Below are 16,844 nucleotides of genomic sequence, written 5' to 3' on the forward strand. Positions count from 1 at the left end.
TTTACCAATGGCTCAGACTCAGTGTATTCTGGTACTGACAGAACCCTGAGAGGACTGGTGGCAGATGTGTGCAAGATCCAGCTAGGAAAAACTAATACAAAAAGACACGGATGTACATAGTTAGATTTCTGTTATTATTGTTTTGTGAAAACTAGTATTCTGGCCAAACTGTTAGTTAGTAGATGATAACTTAATTCATGATTAATTAAATGTCATTACAGTCATTGATTAAAAATGATAATCACTATGTTATCCAAGCAACACATTCAGTTTGCTCTTTCAAGAAACACACTGTGTATAATTTATAGTTGTTGGAGGAAGGGATGGGGGGCATTTAATAAATAAAAAACATTAGTTACATTCTAGGGAAAATTTATTTGCTTGTCAAAAATACAGCCAGGGATATTAAAAAAAGAAAGGTTGGGTAATATCAACACATTTAGGTTTTTTTGAAATCATTTTGACAATTTAACTGTCCTGCTGATGGATTCAGCTCAGTGAATTATCTCAAGGATGTTCAGGATGTCCAGCTACATGGCAGGATGCTGTATCACCACAGTACAGTTTCAGATAAACACATCCTCTCAATGTTTCATGCAAGTATCACAGCTTGAACATGTTTTTTTCCTTGTTCCAAGAGGAAGAAAGAAATATGCTCATCCTTATTCTGTTTGAGTTGCCTGAGTAGCCAAATTTGTGTATAACAGGGGGACGCCTAGGGCTCAGTTAGTAGAACAGGCATTCCTCCAAATGGAAGGTTGCTGGTTTGATTTCAGGTTCCTCCTGTTTGCATACCAAAGTGTCCTTGGTCGAGACACTGAACCCCTAGTTGCTCCCGAATGCCTTGTGTGTGTGTGTGTGTGTGTGTGTGTGTGTGTGTGTGTGTGTGTGTGTGTGTGTGTGTGTAAAAGCACTATATAAGTGAGACTATTTAACATTTACATGTGATTCTGGGCTTGATTTTCTTTAAAATTGCTACCATACTGAATTGTTGGGAGTCATCAAAAGAGAACACCAATGTAACAGTGTAACTGTCTATTTTCGTAAATGCTCTAAATGTTGTTTTTGATCTTTTTTTTACATACAAATAGCCTTAGTTTGACTCCAAGCTGAAGTAGGTGCAGCCCTCAAAACTTGAAATCAAAATAGAACAATGGGTGAAGACTCTATAACTACTTTAAATGCCATTTTAAACTCTCATTGTCTGTCCTGTAATTGTGAAAACTGTTTGTATCATGTGGATCTTTTATGAAGTGCCAGTGTTACTGAACTTGAAAGAAACAGATTTCTTTGTTTATAAGATGACAACAGATTGACCTTCCACATGTTGCAACTAAAAGAACATGTTTTAACTTGAACATTTATTTCAGGACTCCTCTGATTCACTTCAACCACCGTCTAGATTTAGATTACATGGTTCCATTTAATAATAGTATTAATAATAATAATTTATCCTTTATGAATCCCTCGTGGGGAAATTCGTTCTCTGCAATTAACCCATCATGGATGAACCATGACCAGTAGTAGTCTGCCGTCCACCCGTGCCAGGGGGTCAGAGGTTAAGTGTCTTGCTCAACAACACTTCGAAACACTAGGAGGAGCTGGGAATCAAACCAGGAATTGTTGGTTCCAAAGACGATTACTCTACCTCCTGTGCAACGCTGCCCCTCCATTTATTGCAAAGCACATGTGATGATTATTTTGTGTTAAATCACAGGCAGCTGAAAGAAAAACGTGAATAACCAGGTATTCCTCAAATGGCATAAAATCTAAATATTATTTGACTATTATAAGCACCTTTTTAGTTTCTGAACCCTAACTTTAAAGTTCAGACTGCACTCCTGGTTTCCTTTTCTAAAGCACAATCACATTTTAAAAGGTAGTTTAAAAGTCCCAGTTGTGAAGGAGGAAAGATTGTTTCTTGTGTGACAAAAATGTAATTTGAATTCCTGATTCCTCCAGGAAAATTACTCGACACAATCAAGAATAAAGTATTGCCACCTTATTCAAGAATATTTTATTAAGAAAGGAGCATGGATAAGGCTACGAAATGGAAGAAAAGACTAGATTTGACAGTTTATATCTAATTTGCTTGCTTATACCTAGCTTGACAGTATCAGGAAAATAATTAATAATTAGCTATTAAATAATAATTAATAACTATAATCAGAAACAAAAAAAAAGGAAGTAATGTAACAAAATATTTGATATAAATATACAACATGACCAACTGCAGTTATTACCTTACATCTTCAGTCTAAATCCTTTGTGGCATCATTATTTCTTTTATTACAGTCTGGATTTGTTGTGAAAGAGCCAAAAAAGAATAGAACATTTCAGGAAAGAGTCCTTTGTTGCTTGCTCAAAACCAGGAGTCTGTTAAAACCTGATTCAGGGAATGATTGCTCTTTTGTTATTGCTCAGAGTAAGACCACTCTCCGAGGGCCTTGCAAGCAAACTTTGTTATTTTTCATTGCCAAATTTATTGTCCAGATGTTTGAAACGAGGGCTGTCAGACAATGCTGCTGACCTCTGGACTAGATCACTTGCGACCCTGTATATTTTGCCAGTGGTATCATTGTCTACCAGAGCAGACGGATTAAATGTAATGTGTGTGTGTATTTTTTCAATTGTCATGAAATTTAGTAATTATTGTTAAATTACATGCTTTTAACTTTTTAGAGTGTATTGGTGAAAATCATGAAATAGCTGTCATTGTGATTCCATTATAATACTTGGCCTTCTTTACTGATACAGGAACTTTTGGAAATTATTTGGCTGTAAAAAGTTCTGCCTAGAATTAAATTTTAAAAAGTGGCTCCTTATTAGAAAAATACTCCAATCGAGCCTCTGCCATCATCACATGATTTTTAGTTCATTTGCTGTCTGCATTAAAAAATAGATGGTTAGACGAGAATCTGTTAAAATAATCAGCAGTGAAACTGTCTATGAGGACACGTATAAAGTGTGTTTGCTTTTTAATCCCTAAATATTTGGCTAAGATAATAAGATATTTTATGTACAAAACTTCCACACAAGTTAGAAAGGAAGACAGTTGGTGCCAAAAGTAGGTGATGATGGTGTTGAAAAGCGCATTAAGCTACAGGACATATGACTTATGGCTTGAAAAGTAGATAAAAACACCTGTCATGTTTTTATATTAAACAAAAGTACATTAGTTTTCCACTTTTATTTACCAAGCAGAGATCAGATATTGGGTTCATTAATAAAAACCTGTTTTTTTTCTTTTTAATAACAATTTCCTTTTAATTATACACGGATCAGTGTGTATTTCCACTGTAATCTCCCACATGCCCTGTTTCCCCTCCTTTTTCAGAGAGGAGGAGTTGCTAATCTGGCAGGGACAAATTATATGATGTTAGTAGGACCAGCAGAATTCATCCAAGACGTTTTTTAGCAATCTCCTCCTAGTTTTCTGCTTGATTCTCCCCTTTACCCATTTTGAGTGAAGAGAGAGCACACAAACTCAAGCACAAACAGTTTCCACCAGTTTGTGTTTGAGGATGAATGTGTCACATCATTCAGCATATGAATATAAATTGCAGGTAGGTGGAGAGTAGCATTTCGATCAACTGTGACGTTTTAATTTTGGAGACACTTTTGGACAGTTTGTCTATTTTTGGAGTTACGTTTTAGATAAACAAATGTAGATAATACTTTTTAATTTGATACTGAAACTGCTTTTCTGTCAGATCAGAGTTTACATATTGAACCCAAAATATTAATTACGTTTCCCTCAAGGGTTTTATGATCATTAGATATAAAAACGTGCGGTCTGTCAACCCTTGGAGTGAGAAAAAACACTCACAGAAAATATTTGAATACATTTCTGAAAATATGCAGGAATATCATGATTATTAAAGCCTATCAAATACCGAGTAAAAAAAGAGACAGTCTTAAAACACGGGGACATCATGATGGGCTGACCTAATAATGCCATTTTGCAAAACTAACAATTGCAGGTCACTGATCATACCGAACAACATAATACGATCATACTGAGATGATGTAATGAGAGAAACTTTCGCTCTTTCCCAAGCATACGAATGCAAAAAAAGAAGCTGGGCTTTCTTTTGAGTTCCAAGTTAGTTTGCAGACACGACTTGTGAGGGAGCTGAAACCCTCTGACTACAAGTGCCAAGACAGGTTTCAGGGCTCTGTTTGATGCTAGTAGATGGAGGCGTCTGTAAGAGACACTTACTCTGTTGTTTAGCGACTTCAGTTGTCATCAGACTGGCAGTGAGCCATATCACCTCCTCCCTGGCAAGGAGACAGAGCTTGGATATGTGTGGGAGACTGTGTTGCCAGATGTACGATCGCTATTGTAATGGCACGATAACTTGCCCTTTTCTATAACACCTGATCAATATTGCCAAAAGCCGTGCAATAATTTAGTGAATTGGTTATATTGTGACATGGCACTTTGCATGATTTCTTATGAGGATATTAAAGAAAGTTCCCAATGGATGTCTCCCTCCATGTATATTATAATTTCCAGAGGATTCATCCATTATCTACTGCTTTTCCTGCACTTAGGATTCCAGAGATGCTGAAGTCCATCCCAGCTACTATTGGGCAAGAGTAAGGGTAAAACATGGACCAGTCGCCAGTCGATCCCAGGGCCACATGTAGAGACAGACAACCATTCAGTCTCATTCAGACATCTGGGTAATATTTCAATTAAATCAAATTATCCTCATGCATGTTTTTGGACTGTTGGAGGAAAACCCAGAGGAAACCCACGCAGACATGGGGACACACGCAACCTCTACAGAGAGAAGACCCCTTGTGGGTATTGAACCATTGCCATTCATGCTGTGAAGTGGTTGCATTAACCACTGCGCCACCATGAACTGTATTGGTCTGCACAACAGATCTAAATGGTCAGATGCAATCGTGATTGAACCCCTATAGCACTGTGCTTAATCAGCACCATACTTAGGCTTTTAATCAATATAAAGGAGGTGGGGCAGGGAAATGTCTGACAAATTACAGGGCCTGACTTATGTGAAGTGTAGCTGGGCTTCAGAAATACCTCACAGTTGCCTGACAGACTTCACTCGTGAATTACGCGGCTGACATTGCAGTGCTCTCGGGAGAAAAGTTCCTGCTGGGATGTCATGAGTTTGCATCACTTGTTTGTTCTCACAGTCCCAGATAAAAGCTCATCGTCTTCACCTCCTCCTCAGTGCTTTTAGATGTAAATGCCTTTCAATTCTGGAGTGTGTTTGTGTGTGTTAAGATTTAAATACAGTAGAATAACAAAGAATTGAGAACCCATTGAGGATAGTTGAGGGGTTGTCTTGGCTGTCTTGTGTCCTCCCTCAGACTCAGATTTTGTCACTTTGATGAAGCTGTACGTTTTCTGACATAAAATATTGTGATTGATGAAATTCAGTCAACCATGTCTGTAGCTGTTGTCAGTCACTGACAGGTTTTGCTTTTCATTGTGGGTTCAGTCCAGTGCCACCCAGTATCCCGGGTCCTTACAGAACCTTTCAAACCTAGCAAAGGGGAAAGTGGGGCGCCCAATTTTCAAGAATCTCTTTCGTGTGTATTCGCCAGACTCAGGCCACATCAACTATTAATGCTCTGCAGACCACAACCTCATTCAGGCATACGTTCAAAGTGAAAGTAACCAGCAGTCATTATACAGTTTGTACTCATTATGCAGTATTGTACATTGATCCTGCTCTAAGGCTGTGCACTAGTTTGTATATTAATTAAAAAAACCTTGGAAAGACTGAAGATTTCTAATTATACATCTAATGTTGTCTTTATATAAAACATGATAAAAACAAGCAATTATTGAAATTAGTAGTTGTCACATCTTAATGGAGACAGAATTAGCAGAAGTTCTTTGAGTATGGTGTTTCTTCCTTACATTTCAAACAAGGTTTTTGGTTTGATTGGTACATAATAAAAGTATATTCTTTTATTTTTAATAATACAAAAAAACCCCAACAAATTTTGATGTTTGCCTTTTTAGAAATGTATCAAAGGAAATCAACAAATCACTGCAACATAAGATCTTATAATATAAAAACTATGACATGACAGAAATCTTAACTTTAAGGCACCTAATAGCAGTCTAATTGCTGGACTGGTTATAGGCTGCATCTATAAAAGAAGTTCTTGCTGTGTCACACTTGAATTTTAAACTATGGGGATCGTTGTTTGATGTTCAGCAAACTATTGAACGTTACCAGGTTATCATGACATTACTTTCTGAGAGTGAACGCTCACCAGCCACTTTAAGATGGATCAAAGAGTTATCGCAATGAGACAGATATGGTCTGAAATGGTACTTGGGTATTTTTTTTAGGGTTTTAATTACGATGAATTGCTACAGAGTCTGCAAAGAATCCATCCTGCACACAATTATACCACAAACACCAACGAGACCTATTGATACAGGGCAGGATAAATCTTTTCTTTTATGTATGCCAAATTCTGACCCTACCATGACATTGACCCAGCAGATGTTATGCAAGGGAACATTTTTTTTCCAATCTATCATCCACATTTCAGAAGTGTAGTCTCAGTGTCCTGTTCCTATCTTGCTGGATTGGTGTCCGGCATTGTCCTGTGCTTCTTTCACCAGTTTGCGATGAAGATTCAACATGGTTGTCTTCTGCACGCCTTGGTTGATTATATGAGTTGCTGATGCCTGTCTGTCATTTTTCTCGTGGTTCAGTGATGGGTCGCCAGTCTGGTGTGACTGGTTTGAAATGGATGTGAAGTTTTTATGAAATGCTTGGTTTGAAGAGAAGGTTCAGTTCATTGTTTTTTGCCTATCGGTGAGTGCTTTTCTTTTTTCAAAACATGGTAGGAAATCTTATAGAAACACATAAAAATAATTTAGATTAAATTAGATGTTGGATATAAGCTTGAAATTTCCCAGGGTTAATATTTAAAGGAATCAAGCAGAACTTCAAACTATCAGTATTTGCTGTAGATACAAAATAGTTTACCACAGTTTCAGAGGCTGAGACTATAGGCTACGCCATAGAAAAATTAAGCTGCAACAGCAGATCAATTTGCTGCAAATTAAGAAATAATCTGCCACCTGTTGATTTATCTTTAAGTTTATTTGAGGGTAGAAAAGCAGTAGGGGCGTTATTAAGTGCAAGACAAAATTAAGGAAAAAAGAAACTTAAGGAAAAAAAAATGAAGGAGCAAAGCAACAACAAATAATTTTTTTAATTTTACCCTCTTACATGAAGGCCGTTGTCTGGTTTTACCTTGTGATAGTTGTCTTAGTATCTTTGTTTTGTTAATGTAACTGGTATTCTCAACATGGCATTTTAAGGTTTCCACTCTGACTTTCTGATGTGAAAGATGTCCCTTAAATGTGAACTTGACATCACTCTGATGTGAAATTAGCTGTAATTGTTTGGTTATTGACTCTTGCAAAGTGGGGGGAAATATTGTCTGTCATAGACCTGTCTCTCTGAACAGTATCTTTGGCCAAATCATCAACACTTACTTTTATTTTACTTCATATCCTTGTCATACTTGTCAATAATCATAGATTCTTTCACTGCAATTCACTCCTAGGAAGGCCCCCTTTCATTTTCTTTTTCCAAGAACCACAATCCCCATGAAGAGGAATAAAAGCATGTGATGACTGGCTGATGTGCTCCACCAAGGTTAATTTTCTTGTTTGGTTGCGGCACTGCTGTTGAATTCTGAGAATGAGTAAATCAAGAGTAAAACAAAGTGAATCATTTTAGCATAACATGGAAGGCTGGGGCAGTACAGAGTACAAAATTCAATTTTGACATTTTTGTGCTCTGGCTGATCCCAGCTGAAGAGAAACTTGTTATTTGTTAATTGTATTTGCATTATTAATAAAGGTTTTCACCGAAGATGGTGACAACGTAGCAACTCAAGCCAGCATTTTTTCTGCACAAAACCTTTTTTTTATTTTTTTTTCATTTTTATGGAGCCTTCTTAGCACACTCAAATAGCTGTACTTGCAGAATTATTTAAAATTCTTTGCAAAATGAAAATAGAAGTAATGGTCTACCCCTTGAGATAAGATTTAGTTGCATCTTAAGAGATTGCACTGTTTTGTTGAACATGGATGGTTTACATGGATGATGGATGCTTTTCACTCAACCACTGTCCCCATCTGTCCTGCAAGACAGAAATCCTTTCTCAGCACTCTTTCACATACTATGTTCCTCCAAAAAAGCTATTATTTTGATGTCCTTAAATGGGGAAAAAAGGACAACAGGAAAATCCCAGGTTCTCCCAAGGCTAGATATGCATTAACTTTAGTACTAATGGCCTGGGAGCCCAAAGTCATTACAAACCACGAGGCTTTTTAGTTGGACTGCACTTTGCTGCTTTCCTACCAGGCTTTAAGCTGCATTTCATTGGTTTTCATGGCCCACTTTGTTTGTTTTGTCAGAATTTCAAAATTTTGTTCGAAAGACTGAAGACTGTAACCCTGTAACAGTTTGCTATTATTATCAGCAAAATAAGCTGCAAAAGTAGCATTCCTTTATTTTGGTTGTTTGTGCAACCTTTAAGACCACAAGATTCATGCTCCGTAAGTCACACAGGTCAACATGAACCAATTACCTATGGCACCACATCAATATGATGTGCACAAGTGTGCAATGCTAACACCTACTGAATCAAAGGCCATGATGCCACTCAATAAAATTCCATCATCTGGTGTCATCCATCTATGTCCTCAGAAGAGATAAACAACAAAGGCTTCACGCAGGGATCTAGTTGCTGCAGTTGTCAAAATAAACTCTCAGGGAAATTAAGTGTAAAGAAGAGCAGGACCAAGTGTAAATGTATGAAATGGCTATTAAACCAGTTACAAGTTCAATATCTGTTTAGCACAAGTGGCATGTCGACTGGTGTTTTCTGAGATGAGCAAGCTAGATTTGATTACCTATTGTTTTGCAACTGTAGTTGTTTTGTTTCAGTCAGTAGTCAGTAGGAGTAGTCAGTACATCTATATTCATACAACTGTCTAGGACTTGATCATGATATTGATATATAAAACTCACAATATATATATATATATATATATATATATATATATATATATGTATAGATATATGTTTTTTATTTTTTCTAAATAATAATTGAAATTTATTTCCAATTGCTCGGAAACCTACTGCTTATGTTTGAGGATTTTGATTATTTGTTCAGGTCTAGGAAAACAATTTCATTTGATCTGACAGATGGTAACAAAAAAAAAGGAATCAACAATATAAAGGAAGAGAATGTACTTTATTGATCCCAAAACTGGGTAATTATAAGTCTAAAAATGACTGATGTTATAAAAAAATCCATTGTTTTTCTGTCTACATTAATAGTGGGCTTCATAGCTGAATTGTCGGAAATTTAGCTCAATTTAAATGATGTCATACAGAGGTTATCAATCCAAATGGGGGTATGTAAAAACCTTTATCTTTTCCTCTCTTAATTAAATTTAGGATAGAGTTTTGTCAGTGAATTTCTTTACCATCAAATCTTATGTTTGAATTCAAGGTTGAATGTGTGTCATTCCTGTTATTCGTTTAAAATTGTTCCCATACACTTTTGCATGTTGCTGTAACTACTAATTCATGAAAAATCATGAATTAATAACTGAATTAAAGAAACACAACCACCTCATTCAAACAGGACTGGTAGTGGGGAAAAAAGGACAAAAAAAAAGATATCAACAATTAGGAGTCATTAACCTCTTGTTATTAAGAGGATGAAGCCAGTTTAGCGTTACATAGATTGCAAGGAGATACTTTTTTTTTTCTCTGATTTTGAATTGTGGAGCTTTCTGTGATGTTGTTGATCCCGCTGTGCAAGTTTAATAAGCGCTAATAAATGAAAACCATTTGCAGTGGAGCAAAATAACCACCTAATCAACAGAAGCAGGATGTCTTGGAGATACAGGGGATCTATGTATTGACTCAACTTCATGACCGTCGATACCTTTCCTCTACCCCCAGCTTCTTTGCTCAAAGGTCTCCATTAATCAAGGAAAGATGAAGGTTGAACGGGCGGATTAGGGTGATTTCACAGACTGGCGCATTGCCAATTGACCGTCATTCCTTACGGCTCGGGGCGGTACCAGAAGCCCCTTTGCATGGGTCACCGAGGTTATGGTCCACTTACAATCTTGGGCAAAACAGCTGCTAAACATCTACACGCAGTCATGGGTGAAATGTTGCAGTGGAGAAGCAGTGTGAGTCCGCGCACAAACATATGATTGCTGAGTGAACTGTGTCATGGTCATCAGAAAAATTGATCCAATTAAACAAACAACTCGCATGAGTAAACGTGATAGAAAATTGGATTGTTTCATTCTTACAGTGACCATTAAGATTGAATAATAAATCAGCAAAGTACTCTGATCGGGCTACACTGTCTTCTCTGAAGGCTTTACCAGTTTTCGAGTCCCATTTATGTCTAAGGGTTTATCTATAAGTCATTATTTTCTCTTTATTCTAAAGGTCATCATCTACTTGTGATATATTCCCCGGTGGATGTTTAAAAATGCTTTTTTGACAGCACTTTTGATTTATTAAAAGATCTAAGGTAGGGAAATCATTTTTTGATGAATCACTTGACTAATTCATTAATTTTCTGAAATCTGTCGAGTTTGCTGCAGTCAACACGCAAAGCATCTCTGGTTGCTTTAGCAGGTTGGCCCATTTATGCCACACCTAAAGAAAACTTTGGGTTCATACATTTGAAAGTGTTTGGTGAATCCCTTAAAAAGTGTCAACTTTAAAGTGCGCGCTTCATCATTTTTGAGGTTGGATTACTAAAGAGCCCTATGAGAGTGTAGGGGAGATTGATGGGTAACTTTCTCCTGTCAGCAAACTGTAACTTTCCATCATGGAGGGGAAGAGTATTGGCCACAGGGGAGCCTGCTGGTCAATGAAGCTTATTGAAGCTCTTTATGGATGTAGATGGCTCCCCTCGCCATTTGCCAGAGTTTGGGAATACATTGTCATCATGTTTGTGTATATATTTAAGCTTCCTGTCTTTGTTGCTTCGCCAGATTGCGTCTGACAATCATGCAAACGCAAATAGTAACGTGGCTCTCATAGTGAATCACCTTTAAGTGACAAATACATTATTCCTTATTTGCCACGAAAGAACCCAGTGAAATGAAAATAACAATGCACGAAAGTCCCTGAAAGTATCTGACTAAAGTTAAATAAGAAATACTGTCACTGGTATCAGGTTCATGTCTTCTCACTCTGCGATGAAAGGCTGTTTCCTGTGAAAGAACCAACGAGATCCGCTGACAGGGCTTCTCCTAAAAACCATTATGCTGTTTTCAGATGGTCCTTATCAATGTGTGCTCAGCCTGGAGAAAAATTAACGGCATCCTTGACTTAAATGTTTAATGACAGAAATTTAAACCCTCTCAAGATCAGATGATGCATTGAAATCAGGATTGGAAATTAAAGAAATCAATCATTCCTGGGGTAACAATAAGAGATGTAAAACTTTTGATTGGAAAACGTTTGTCCATCATACTTGCTTCTGCTTATTTTTTTAGAAAAATTATGATCTTAAGCTGATTTCGGCTTTTACTCTCTTAAAAGCTTCTTTGTTTAGGGATTCGGTCAGTTTCCAAGTTTGTTTCACTACAGAGGATATCGGCATTGTTTTTGGTGGAGCATCACTTTTAGGTCCTCGCTTCATAATTCCATGTCATCACTTTGTATTAAAAGTTGAAAAGACTGGATGGCAATGTGTCCAAATATGAGGAATCACAAGTCCATTTCATTCAAGACCCAGTTGGACTGTTTATTGTCAGCTTAATTAAGTATTGGATCACTTTGTCCTTTCATATTTGTTGTACATTATTAGTGACCGCTGCCTGTTTGGGGTTGTATTTAATTTTCCCTTTGTTCAATACGTCTGTGATATAATGAGTTGTCAGTGAAACAGTCAGTCAGGTAGGATTTATAATAACTAATTAATATAAAGTCAAAAGTTAGCATATTTTCATTAAAGTATTCAAATAATTTGAAAAAGTGTGATTTCTTCTCAATAGGTAATCCCTCTGAGATGTCATGTTCAATTATGCATATTTTTGAGTATGAAGGCACATAATGCAGATTAAAAGACCATGAATCAAATGCATGTGGATGTCTGAATAAATATACTGGCATGAACTTCAGTGTCTGGGAAAACAAATGTGGAAAATAAAATGGGAATGCAGCCCTTTAGGCAGAAAAATAGCGCATTAATGATAATAATAGTAATAATAATAATAATGATAATAATAATAATAATAATAATACATTAATTCTTTCTTCAAGTAAATGACTGCGTCCCAACCTTCAACCTCTTCAACCATCAACACAAATAATCATTCACCTGGTCTTCAATTGTAAATTAACGTTAAAAAAAAAAATCCACCAGAGGGCAGATCAGAGACAATAGATTCAGGCAACAACTAACATGACAGTGGAGAAAGAGTTGATCAAGTATTTGTAATTTTTCAAATTCATATTAATGATTTGAAAAGATAATTATTTCTTGTAGGATCACTGGCAGCATGCTCAAACACTGCATGGCTTTACCTATATATTTTCAAAAAACATATGCCTTTATTCAAAATACTGATAAATACCGGTAGTATTTCAATCCATGTCTGTACTTAACTTCATAAATGTTGATAAATGAGCTTTATCACTGTAAACCATTGTCAGGTAAAATCAGTGTGTGATGCCTTTCCTCCTCCGCCAGTCAATGTTCACATTGCATTGTCCGAACCAGAACACACATGCCTTTCTACATGGTACTTCTGATCAGGAAAGAGAAAAGATACACCTAATAGAATATAGAATTGCCAGATATTAAAACAACAAACATGTCCTTTCACAGATTGTCCATTAGGTTGTTTTATTAAAGACTCTGAGTTCGTTGATCCCCACAACCTGAAAAATTCCAGTTGTCCAGGCTCTTTAATATGAAATTTAAGAAAACTGCTTCCAGATACTTTGAGAGTCTACTAAACAATCATGTTTGGGTCCAACAACAAATGGGATTTCAATCATTGGTATAGTTATTCAGGACAAAGCGGTTTGCCATTTTAATATATATTCTAATAAATTGAGTATTGAATTCCTTAGGATCTGAATTGCGATTGGTCAGCGCTGACTTAATAAACATGGACAATGACTTCTTTCAATGAAGTCAGATGTTAGGTCTCATCTCAGAATCCTCAGTTTTGTTCGAGGAACCAAAGTGAGAGGATAAGTTGTTTTCTCTACAAAAACACTTCCTGTTATTTTTTCCACAAATTCAGCTAATTGCATGTAAAAGATGAACCACCTATCTAATGTTTAGGTATTTGGACAAGATTATGCTTTTCTTTTTTTTTATCAGCATTGTCTAATTCACCATTTCCTCTTCCCTGCAACCCCATAACAGCAATGTCTGTACAACATCTGGCGAATGGTTCTTAGGCGCTGTGACAGCTCTCCATGGTAAACCCATCAAACTGAGACATTCATCAGGAGTAGCAAAATATTGTTTGACTAACAATATCAATGTTTTTATTGATTTTTCTGTCACTGCAAGTTGCAGCCAATGAGAAACAGGCCCACTCAATAAAGTGTACACATGTACACGAATATACTTCGAGACAAACAAGGAAAAATTTACATGGTGTACTTGAAATGTTCAGATCCTTTTTTTATCTTCTTGATACAATAACATATACAAGAGAAGCATGTAATACATACAGTGTTTATTTGTACACAGGAGAAAATCTGTGCATCAAGCAAATTTCGGTGTGAGAAAACTCAACAAAGAAAGGCCCCCTGTCCAAACCAGGGTCCTTCATGTTTTTCCCAGGAAGTAACCAACCACTGTGCCACCGTGCAACCCAAAATGTTTTTTTTTTAATTTAAAATGTTTTTTTTTTTTATAAAACACTGCAATTTGCCAGAACACCACATTTCCAGAATCTGTTTTTGTGGGACATCAACTGGCAAGAAACAAACAGATATGGTTTTAGAAATGGTGTGGCGTGATTGGGGTCCTGAACTAGATGTTTCCAGGTCTGCAGCACGCTGACTTCTATCTCAAGGGAAACACACACACTGATATCCAGTAAATACTGAATGAGAATCCTGCTAGCCCTTGCAAACACTCAGGCTATGACTGTAATTTTGTGCATTGAAAACATGAATTTCTGTCCAAATGACTGATAAATGGTTTTGTCCCTCCTTTATCTGATCCACAGATATCCAGCATTCAGATCCCACCACTCGAATACACCATGAGTCCTTTACTATAGATGTAAATCAATTTTATTGCTGTCCATCATTCATCACAGGTGCATTAGCTAAAAGTAAGATGACTGATTCATTAAAGTCAAATCAATAGATTTTTCAATACCACAAGAAAAAAATATAAATATATAATTAATTCTAAGGTCTGTGATATTTTAAAAGCTCTTCACATTAGGACAGACATGCAATTTTGTCAGTTTTCTTTGTCGGTTTTTCGGAAAACGGTTCACCGTTCAATTTTACGAGGAAGCAGAGTTTTCACATGAAAAATCATCAGAAAATAATCCAGCTTCCCTGCCTTGTCATGGTTTCCCCCATGAATTGACTCAGTGCATCTGATGAACTGTCAATAAAATACCTTCATAATGAATAAAGGTACTGTTGTGGGTGAGACAATGTTCTTGTGCCAAATCTGTCTTTCACCCCCAGTGTCTCCTAGACCTGCAAACATAAGTGCTCCTTAAATGATTTGATGGAACGAAGAGCAGATCTCATTTAGCCGATGAGCCTACATGACAACAACACAGCTTAAGCCAAACATCTTGGCATCTCCTTTTTGCCAGGGAAAACATTTGTCTCAGTAAGGTTTTCCATTGACTTTAAGATCTCTTTGCAGAGCCATAACTGTAGTAATGCATGCAATGGAAGCTAAAATGTTTTGCAACACTGATAGTCCAAAAGAATATGAGACAACGCTGATTGAGATTCAGTAATGATCTCACTTTTTCTCCATACCCTTGTTGCTAAACTGCATGTGACGTGGAGAGTTATTTTTGTAGCACAAAATTGAGTTTCTGCTCGCAGATGCATTTTTGCAGATTGCCGCTCTCTCTGCCATATAGCTACCCCCTTATTTTACCTGCACACACTAGTACAGGAGATTTCTTTGCTGCGCTCTTTTTCTTGTGAAATGCATTCATTCACGTGAATCTCAGACAGCAACTATCATCCAGTCATTCAAACAGCAAATTCCATCACCATGAGAATTAAATGTTGTCTTTCACATTGTAGGATGATGTCAAACTTGCGCTTTTTCAGTGGCACTGGCCATTGACAGTCTGGTGATTTTGTAGTTGAAATGATGCCTTAAAAAATGTTCCCGGTGAACCCACTGAAACAATTACAGGTTGCTTGATGGAAGTTAAAATTATAGCAATTACATTTCACCTTCCATACAACCAGGATTGTGGAATGTGATAGGAAGTAGAGTCCAGTCAACTCAAGATTTAGAAACTGATGCCAATATTTTGTAATAAAAAATTGGATTTTGCTAAATTGAATGACATTCTTTACATATGTAAAAGCACATAAATAGGATCAACACTGATAAAAGTATCAAGGATAGTGCACCAAGCATGGTGGCACAAGTAGTATTGTATTTTTCATGTTTTTGATCATTTTTATTTACTTTGCTTGATAAAGTCAATTCTGTTGAATCAGTGCTCTGACCTTTGGTAGGATTTCAGGTGGTATTTAGATAACTAGTTCAGTCACTTCATCTGATGTTCCAAATTAAAGGCCCTTTCAGAGAAGGCACCTCAAGACGGATAACAGCTTGTGTGCTACAAGTTTTGTGATTTAATATTTCAGTTGACTTCTGCATGAAACAAAGTTAAGGTGTTTGTAAAGGTGCTTCAAAGGTGTTTCCATCCTGTTGCAGGTTTTGGACTTAATGTTTGTCAGTTATTCAAGTATAGTTGTAAGTTGTATCGCACTGGGATCAAAACCATTCCTTTATTGACAAAGAATCACGATCAGCTTTCACTGTTAATCTTAATTGTGACATTAACAGACGGCAACGTCGACAAAAAGTTGTCTTTGGGCCCTATTGCCCTCCATATACACTGATCGATAAAAGTGTGTCTGATCTTGTTTCTTTATGATTCATTTTTATTTGATTCCTGGAAATTGTCTCATCTCTTTGCATTAATGTTTGAAGGTGAATGTTTCTACTGCTTTATATCTGCTGTTGCTCAGTTATCAGTTGATGCTAAAAAGTTACATTAAGTTTCATAGCATTTTTCTACATTTACTTCCTTTTGTGGCATGCCGGTGTTTTTATAACAGCACGATAGTAGTATTAGTATACTCATTTATGGCTGTAATACATAACAAAAATATGAATTAAAAGATCCCATCACTTGAATCACATATTTCTCTGTTGTTTGGTAATATATGTTTTTTTAATATAATATATAATATTATATATAATATATAATATATATTATTATATACAATTATGATGATATTATAATTATATTATATTATATATTATATTATAATATAATATATAATATAATATTGTTTTTTAATATGTTTTAAATATATTGTTGTTTAGTAATATAACATATCACGGTTTTAATGAAGATATTGAGGTTCTGAAGATGTTGGCCCCTAAAGCCCCCTAAAGATGTTGGCCCCTTCAATCTTTGTAGTTACAGTTAACAGTTAAGACAATTCATATTTCATCTTCCTCCTTTCTACTATTATCTATTACTGTTATGTTTTTTACTTGAAACTCTGGCA

The 16,844-nt window shown here is 36.2% G+C and overlaps 1 protein-coding gene across 5 annotated transcripts in view; it reads left to right on the forward strand.

Moving 5' to 3' along the window:
- Positions 1-16,844, forward strand: part of LOC147235684 (multiple epidermal growth factor-like domains protein 11) — a 158,432-nt gene that overhangs the window by 19,530 nt on the left and 122,058 nt on the right. The window lies entirely within an intron of this gene.

Source organism: Fistularia commersonii, chromosome 3 (genome assembly GCF_037954325.1).
Source record: "Fistularia commersonii isolate RoL2024-O1a breed Wild chromosome 3, RoL_Fcom_v1.0, whole genome shotgun sequence".
Taxonomy (NCBI): Eukaryota; Metazoa; Chordata; class Actinopteri; order Syngnathiformes; family Fistulariidae; genus Fistularia; species Fistularia commersonii.